Source organism: Eublepharis macularius, chromosome 1, assembly GCF_028583425.1.
Source record: "Eublepharis macularius isolate TG4126 chromosome 1, MPM_Emac_v1.0, whole genome shotgun sequence".
Taxonomy (NCBI): Eukaryota; Metazoa; Chordata; class Lepidosauria; order Squamata; family Eublepharidae; genus Eublepharis; species Eublepharis macularius.
In genome coordinates this window covers 62,683,361-62,692,057 of record NC_072790.1, presented here as the reverse complement: position 1 = coordinate 62,692,057, position 8,697 = coordinate 62,683,361, and positions in this window count along the sequence as shown.

Sequence of the window (8,697 nt, the reverse complement as noted above, 5' to 3'; positions counted from 1 at the left end):
CCCTGAGGGTCCTTCTGCAAAATGCCACCCCTGGCAAAGGAAGCCTGCCTCTTCATTTTTTCCCCATAGGAAATAATGAAGAAAGATGAGCAGCAGCATGCTAACAATATGCTGCTCCTTCGCTTTCTTATGGGAGGATGGGGGGACCTGCTTTGGGGGGCCATAACATGGCCCCCCAAAGTTCAATCTGTCTGAAACTTGGGTGGTTGTTAGAGAAGGGTTAGAGGAAGGTCCCCACCAATTTTGGGCTTATTCGGTGGGAAAATGCCTCCTCCAGGCGTCCTGGAAGATGGAGGCATTTTCCCATAGAAAAAAGCCGAAAGAATGCCGAAATAATGCCGAAAGAATCCCGAAAGCCGAAAGCCGAAAGAGATTCTTGTTTCGGCTTTCGGCTTTAACGATAGAGAATCTTCTTTCGGCTTTCTACTTTCGGCTATAGCCGAAAATTTTTGGCTTGCACACCCCTACTTGCACCACAGCCTTAAAATTACCTTTTGGTTCAGGTCTTTTGGTTGAATACAATGTTAGTGTAACTCCCATGAGCTAATTGGTTTAGCCCAGTAAGGCGGAGTTAGTGTTTGGAGCCAGGCAGCTGAGGAAGGGGCTGGTGGCTGGGGAGCGTGATAACGTTTACATGTTCTTATCACCTTAAATAAGGTGATCAGAAACACATTATATGTGAACGATAATGACTAAAAGTGATGTGTTTGTATTATATTTACTTGGTATTATTACTGGCAGGCCTTTTTTCAGCTGGAACATGGTGGAACGGAGTTCTGGAACTGCTTGAAAATGGTCACATGCCCTCTGCGGTGGGCAATCTAAACTCCCTTCTGTCTGGAGATCAGGGGGCGGGGCCACCAGCCATGTGACCATTTTCTCCGAGGGCAACTCACTCAGTTCTGCCACCTCTTTTCCCAGAAAAAAAGCCCCGATTATTGGAATCATGTTATTCTTGCAGGGCTGTAATTCCCAAGCTGAGGACAGAAGCCTGGGTTCCAGTTGCTTCATAAGCAGGAGGATTGTGGCAGCGGACTGTATCACTTGGTGGGATCCAAAAAGTTGAACTTGTTTACCATGAGTGGTTTCAAAGACATTGTAGGCTGCAAATTTCTGGGTTTTTTGCACCTATGAGTTTGGTTTTTAGAAAAAGAAAAAAATGATGTATTGTTCTAATTTTTTTAATAACTTTTTTATTAATATTAATAATGCTTACAATACAAGATAGTTACAAAGCTTTGAAATATTCTTAGTAAGACTTTTGTGATGTACAATATAAGATAGGTAGTCTGAAATTTACACAAAAGGTTAACTGTAGTCACAAACTTATGCTTGAAAAATTGCTAGAAAAAATGCTATAATAAGTAACTATCACTGAATCAGTACAGCATACCCGGCCAAATCTTTCTTCCCTCCCCCTCCCCCCTCTTTCCCCCCCTTAAGATAGTTATCAACTATAAATTCTTCTGACTTTCTCTTCCCTCCCACCTCACCCCCTTCCCCTTTTACCCTTCCCCAAACCCCACATAAAGACAATCCTAACATGGTGGCTTGTAGTATTGTTCTAATTGTTGAAAAGTTTGGTGTAAAGAAATTTTCTGAACATATTTGTGTTGAAAGTTTGCTTCATAATTAGCCCCATAGAGTCTATATGAAAGAGGTTATATTAGCAGAAGGCACTGAAGGTTTCTTGAATTGGAGTTGAGGAGAAGAGGAGGAAAGCTCCAACTGTAGGGTATTCCTGCAACCTTTTCTCCCTTGCATATCACTTCAGGAAAGTGCTCTTGGGAAAAGGCTGCTATTTCCCTTAGCAATCTCTCAAATCAGGAATCAGTGTTCTCAGGTATACCTGCTGTCTTTCATAATTAACCCAATTTTAATTGGGTTGCATGCTAAAGCTTTCCTGTCAGTGATCTCTTACAAAACATCATTTCTGCTCCATTTGTTTTAGCACTACTGCCAGAGGAAATTCATCTAGACATTTGGACAGAAAGGAAGCGTGGAGATGCAGTGGATAGTGTCTGACAAAGACTGGGGAATTCTGAGTTCAAATAATCACTCTTCCATGAAGCTACAGGGTGACTTTGGGCCTGTCACACTCTCAGCCTAATCTATCTGTCAGAGAGGATAATGTGTGGGTGGGGAAAGAAGCATATATGTTGCTCTGAACTCCTTGTAGGAGTTCAGGATTTTAAAAATAATGATATAACTATATACAATAATAAACTGGCTCCCCCGCTTCAGGAAAAGAAACATAAGGGAGACGCTCAGAGACATGGTAGAGCTATCTACCCATTCTGGGGACTCCCCAGTTAAGCAGAAGAATGGTGATGGTGATGGCGGAAAGTGCCATCAAATTTCAGCCAACTTATGATGGCTTCAAGGGGTTTAAAGGCAAGAGATGTTCAGAGGTGATTTGCTATTGCCTGCCTCTGTGTAGCAACTCTGGAATTCCTTGGTGGTCTCAAGTACTACCCAGGGCTGACTGTCCTTACCTTCCAAGATCTGATGAGATTGGGCTAGTCCAGGCCATCCAGGTCAGGGCAAAGCAGAAGAATATAATTTTGTAAATGAACCAAAACAAAATGCAATTTTTTTAAAAAATGGTCCAATTAGTACTTCAAATGGTCCAGAAGGGACAGAATGTTGATGGCAGTTAAGCATCAATTAAAAGTGGGGAGGTAGGAGTAAATCAGCTTAGTCAATCCCCTGGGAGCTTAGAGAATTCTAGGCAGGGAGATTTTGAAGTCTGGGATGAAATTTCCATATCCTCCCTCCATTCTTCACAGTATGTTGTAAAGTGACTGGCCACTGTGGGATGCCACAAGCAATAAAACTAGGCCAATCACAGAAGGTAGAGGTCCTTACATGTTCTAGGAACCCAGTTATGCATAACATGACTGTAAATTAATCACAAGAAAAAGGACCTCCCTTAAGACACTGTGATGTATGGCATTACCTTAGTATCATACAGACCTTCCTGTGCCACATGTCCTCCCACCTTCACTCACTCACTCACTCACTCACTCACTCACTCACTCACTCACTCACTCACTCACTCACTCACTCACTCACTCACTCACTCACTCACTCACTCACTCACTCACTCACTCACTCACGTTTACTTTCCCCACTTGGTAAAGTGATGAACATATACTTCCACAGGGCTTTTTTTCTGAGAAAAGAGGTGGTGGAACTCAGGACTGCACAATGAAGTCACTTTGAGTCAGCTGGAACAAGAGGGGGGAGTTTTTTAAAGGTTAAATTGCCCTCGGCGAAAATAGTCACATGGCCGGTGGCCCCGTCCCCCTGATCTCCAGACAGAGGGCAGTTTAGATTGCCTGCCATGCTGTGGCATGGAGGGCAATCTAAACTCCCCTCTGTCTGGAGATCAGGGGGCGGGGCCACTAGCCATGTAACCATTTTCAAGAGGTACTGAACTCCGGTCCACTGCGTTCCAGCTGAAAAAAAGCCCTGTACTTCTATGAGAGGAAATACTGTTCCCAGAGCATCACTTCACCGGCCTCCTGGATGTGCTAGTCTTCACCAGTCAGAAACTTGTATGTTTGAATGTATGTGCATGGACGAAGTGTGATTTTATGCTCTCTGTGGCTCCTGATTTTATGGTATTCTCCATACCCAATAAGCACTTAAGAGTTCTTCAGAGGTCATAGTTTTTAAAACAAATGCCTGTTATTGAAGCTGTTTCCATCTTTTAATACAGAATGAACTCCATTTCATAACGAAACAGTGGCAACAAAATACTGTCCCATATTCTTGACCACTGACATCAGTTTTCCTCCATACTGTACAAAAATTAAAATGGAGATATATTAGAATACCGAAACATTAGACTCATTGTGGTATGTAATGAATGACACTCTCGGCAACATTTTCAAAGTATATTTCTTCTGGAAAGAGAGCTTCTATAGTAGAATATTCAGGAGTAGTGAAATAACAAGCAAACTTTTCTGGACAGTAAGGCTGAAGAATTTTTTAAAAATCATTCCTCATTTCCCCAAATGATTTGTAAATCTGATATACTACTCAATGTTTATTCAGGTGATATTTGCTAGGTTATGACAGCTTGTATGATAAAAACACCCAAACATTCTCTTACGTACAAACGAGTCATATCCAGTTTATAAAGTGTTTGAAGTATGCACTGTTTATCCAGAATGCCTGTTCCTCATAATAAGAGAATAAAACACTTTGCCAAAACTTGCTCTTCTCAAACGTTCTTCAGTACGTTGTTTCTATATGGCAGTCCAAACCAAGCCTTGAAATCTGAACAAAAATGGTTTGCATAGCCTGCTAATAACATATTTTCACCTTTGTAATCAAAAGGATTTCATGTCAGGATCTTAATGCAATAATAAAACAGTTTATGGAGATGCTGCTAAAATTATATGCACCTGATGGTAGAAAGTACATTGCAAACAACTGGAATTTTTCACTCAAAAACTAAAGTGTCTATGTGAGGTTCATCAAAGCAAAGTACTAAAATCAGACCACTTGGAATGCCCAGAATCCCTTTATAGCTGAACACTTCTGCTAACTACAGCACTTTAACAAAAGAACACGTTAACAATGCAAGCAAGTGTTCTGGCCAACTACTCCACTAGAAATTCAATCGTGTAGAGGAAGACATTGTGCAAAGGCTGCAGCAATTTGTAATTGAAAGAACTTTTTGAAATGTGATGTTATAGGGACTAAAAAGGCCTGTTCCAACTCCCAACAAGATGTAAGAACACAGGACAGGCAAGGTTTCTCACCATGTTTCTAGGACATGGGGCAAATAGGTAATATATATACTAACTTGTAGGTTTCTACAATGGAATTTTAGTGCTGTCTTGCAATCATGTCTTGCAACACCACATTTCTAGGTTCAGTGAATTGTCCCCTGTGATCTCAAAATCTTTTCTTAACGGATACTCTGGCCACCAACATTCTAGTCTCCTTTTTGTCTGCAATACCTGACCTTGACCTCAAAGCATAGGAACAACTGAAAACACGTTTTAAACAACAATAAAGCACTGTAAGTAGCCAATTATAGATAGTTCAGTTGTAGTCATGATGGCCGATAATAGGTTAGATCCAACAACCCAACAGCAGATGTTCCTTGCTCTCTCCTATCCCCCACCCCCCGCAGTTCTTCTGACCCTAGGAAAGTTAATTAAAGAGAAAATTAAAAGGACGGTGGAGAAAGGAGCCGCCACACTCTTTACCAAGCACAGAGAAATGACCCGCTGTCTGCAAGCCAGACAGTGCTGAAACTGGGAGACTGAGGGAGAAGCCTCTCCCACAAGAAACTGGCATCTCCAGGGCAGAACTTCTACCCATCAGTTGTGACCCACCCTGGACCACTGGAGAATCGGTCAGTGGGCTGCTCCTTATTATAACTGCAGCCTATTGACCCACGTGGCTGTTATACTGCAGGCAGCTCCCATGATGACCCCGGGAATCACATTTCCCTGAGAGCAGGGGAAAGATTCATGATAGTCAGCACTTTCTGTTAACATCACTGTATACAACCAAGAGCCTATTTTTAACAAAAAGAAAGTCCCAGAGATGTGACTATGCTTCACACAGAGTCATTTCTAAGAAATTCTGATTGCCCCGAAACGTCGCTGTTTTTAACACACAGTAAACATATTTGTTGATGACTGAAAAAAATGAAAGGTTTTCAAAACTAAGGCCCCTAATGGTAGCCAGTTTCCATATTACATGTAGGGTCAGATACAATGATTTGAGCAAGTTTGTTCCAGTTTCAATATTTACTTACAATTGTACACTTTCAAAATCAATAGAGTGATCCTTTGAAAGAGGTTTCTTCTGGAATGTATGTTTAACATAATTCTGGCATCGGCTCTTAGTTTCCATAATGCGAGCAACAGAATCTCTCCCATAACTACAGATCATGACCCTTTCATGAGAGAGAGATTTCGTGTTTAAACTGACAAGAGTTGCTGCCAGATCACTTGCCAAAGAAACATTTATATGAACTACAAGATACAGAACACAAATACCCCCATTTCAAAGTACATATAACTTCTAATAAAGCAGAAAGCCCTTGTTATAATAAAAGCAACAAAGCCTGACTGCTCGCGAATAGACATGGGCACGAACAGAAAAAACAAACATGGTGTTCGTTGTTCGTTGCCATCCACAAACAACGGACATTGACGAACATGACCTGTTCACGAACATGTTTGTTGTTCATCATTCATGGGGGCCAGCAGGCTCTCCTCCAGCCATCAAGATCCCTACCACACCACTCCTAGAAACCCTACCTGAGCAGACAGCAGGAAATGTACCAATAATAAATAGCTTGGCCCCAGAGCCTGGCAGCAGAGCCTGGAACCTGAAGGGATAGATCCCTACTGAACCACTCCCAGAAACCTTACCTGAGCAGGCAGCAGGAAATGTACCAATAATTAATAATAGCTTGGCCCAGAGCCTGGCAGCAGCCCTGGAACTTGAAGAGGTAGATCCCTATCCCACCACACACAAAGAACATTCAAGCTCCAATGCACTCTCCCTGTCTCTCTCAAAATGCCAACAGCAACTGTCTCTTTCTCACTGTCCGTAAAACCAGAGCTGAGAGCCCCCCTCCCCCCTGCTCTTTGCTTCCTTGTAACAAATGTGGAGCTCCACACTTGAAAGGAAGATGTGCCTATCAAGCTAAGTTGGGCTTAGATTGGGGTTTCCAGGGCAACAGCAGGAGTTCAGACAGAGTTGATTGCAGGAGCCAGATTGTCTGGCTTGACGAACAGCAACAAACCAGGCTTGCAAGGACGACCTGTTCATTTACAACAGCTGATTGGGCTGTTTGTGGCTTTTTAAAGTTTGTATTGCTGTTTGTGCCCATCTCTACTCATGAACAAGGTGTTTCTACATACATACTCCCCAAGTCTGCAGAAAAATGCGATTTTGTATATTAAGCACAAGAATTATCCCTTCCAATAGATGAGGACTAAGTATGTTAACGGAACAAGAAATGCTGAGAATTAGTTGAAAGGAAAAGGGGATGGGGTAGACTGCTCAAGGCTTTGGATGTTTGCAGAACCCTGGAGGGGAAGATGGGGTGGGGGTGGGGATTTCCAAACTGTTTTCCCTTCCTGAGATTTCTCTGAGGTCCCCACCTTGTTTCTGGTGAATGGAAAACAACTAAACTGGTCTTTGGCACACTGCATTTTCTCGGTATTTTAGCATAGCTGACAACTGCCTACCAAAGCTTATATTCTGATGTGCTTCGCTTGCTGTAAAAGGTTTGACATCACCACACCCAATTAAAACCAGAACCAGGCCAGGCAGTTTGCAAGATGTATATTGGAGAGTATATATGAATCAGAACAAACATGGAGTTGGTTATGTAGATCTTTCCCCAATTGTATGAGAAAGTCCACACAATTATCACCATCTGTATGGTTGCTCTCACTTCATACACTTTTACCAGTAGGGTGTGACTCCCACAAGTAAGCAGTTCCCATGTGAGGTTGTATGAATGCAAGGAAGACTGGATCATTCTCTGCCACAAATGTTAGAATTAAGATTATTTGGCTGTTCCTTCCAAGCAAAAGTATTCTCATCTCTTTTAGCATCATTTAGGCTTCCCTCCCATTACAAAATGACTCCACATATGCAGATTAAGTCCAAGGAATCTCACCTCAGGCTAAATTGCTGCCTTTTTGATCTAGAGATATTTCTCAGCTCATGCATGTAAACATCACCATGAGCTGGTATAGAAGATCATACTGAGCCATACTCTGGGATATTATATCTTTTAAAAGTCAGGAACCTGCATGGACTTGTCGAGGGCATTTCATTTCCCCTCCTCCAGTATTTTCTCTTTCCCATCCCTGAAAATGTCCATAGCCTCACCTTTCCCTGCTTCATTCTCTCCTTCCACCCACCAGTCAATCTACCTTTATACGCCCCCCCTTCAGCTTTTCATCCTTCCCTACCCTGACAAAACTCAGGCCTTGCGGTGCTGGTTAGATCTAGACCAGTTGCGTGGTGGTGAACTTGCAAGGAGGTACCTCACTTTCCTCTGTATCCCCCTTATTTCCTCTTTCCCTCCTCCTGGAAACCCCCATATCCTCATATTTCCCTGCCACCAACAAACTTATTTTTTATCTACTCCCCATCTTTAGGTATATTATTTACTTCATTTATACCCTGCGTTTTTTCACAACAAGCAGCTCACATGATTCTCTTCACCTCTATTTTATCCTTACAACAACCCTGCAAGGTAGGTAAGGCTGAGAACATGGGACTGGCCCAAAGTCACCCAGTAAACACCATAGCAAAACACTGCTTCAGACATGGGTATCCCAGAGCTTCAGCTGAAACTGTAACCACTACACCACACTGGCTTTTGTGTAGTGGCTGCTATTGAACAGTAGCAAGCAGCTGAGCCAAAGTGAGTCAAGCAACCTGCATGGTAGCAAGCCACCCAGTGGTTGCTGCTGGGCAGGGCCAAGATGAGCCCTTTCTTGCAGGCCAAAACAGCCCTGGAAAGGGCTCTTCCCCCTCCCCCTGACTTTTAGTGACAAAAACCAAGGTTTGAAGCTCTGTGATTGCCTAGCAACCACCACTGAGTATATTTGTTGCTTATAGCTAGACATGGGCATGATCGGAATTACGGTCTGAAAATTGCCCCAATTTTGGCATTTGCGCCATCGGGACTGGGCT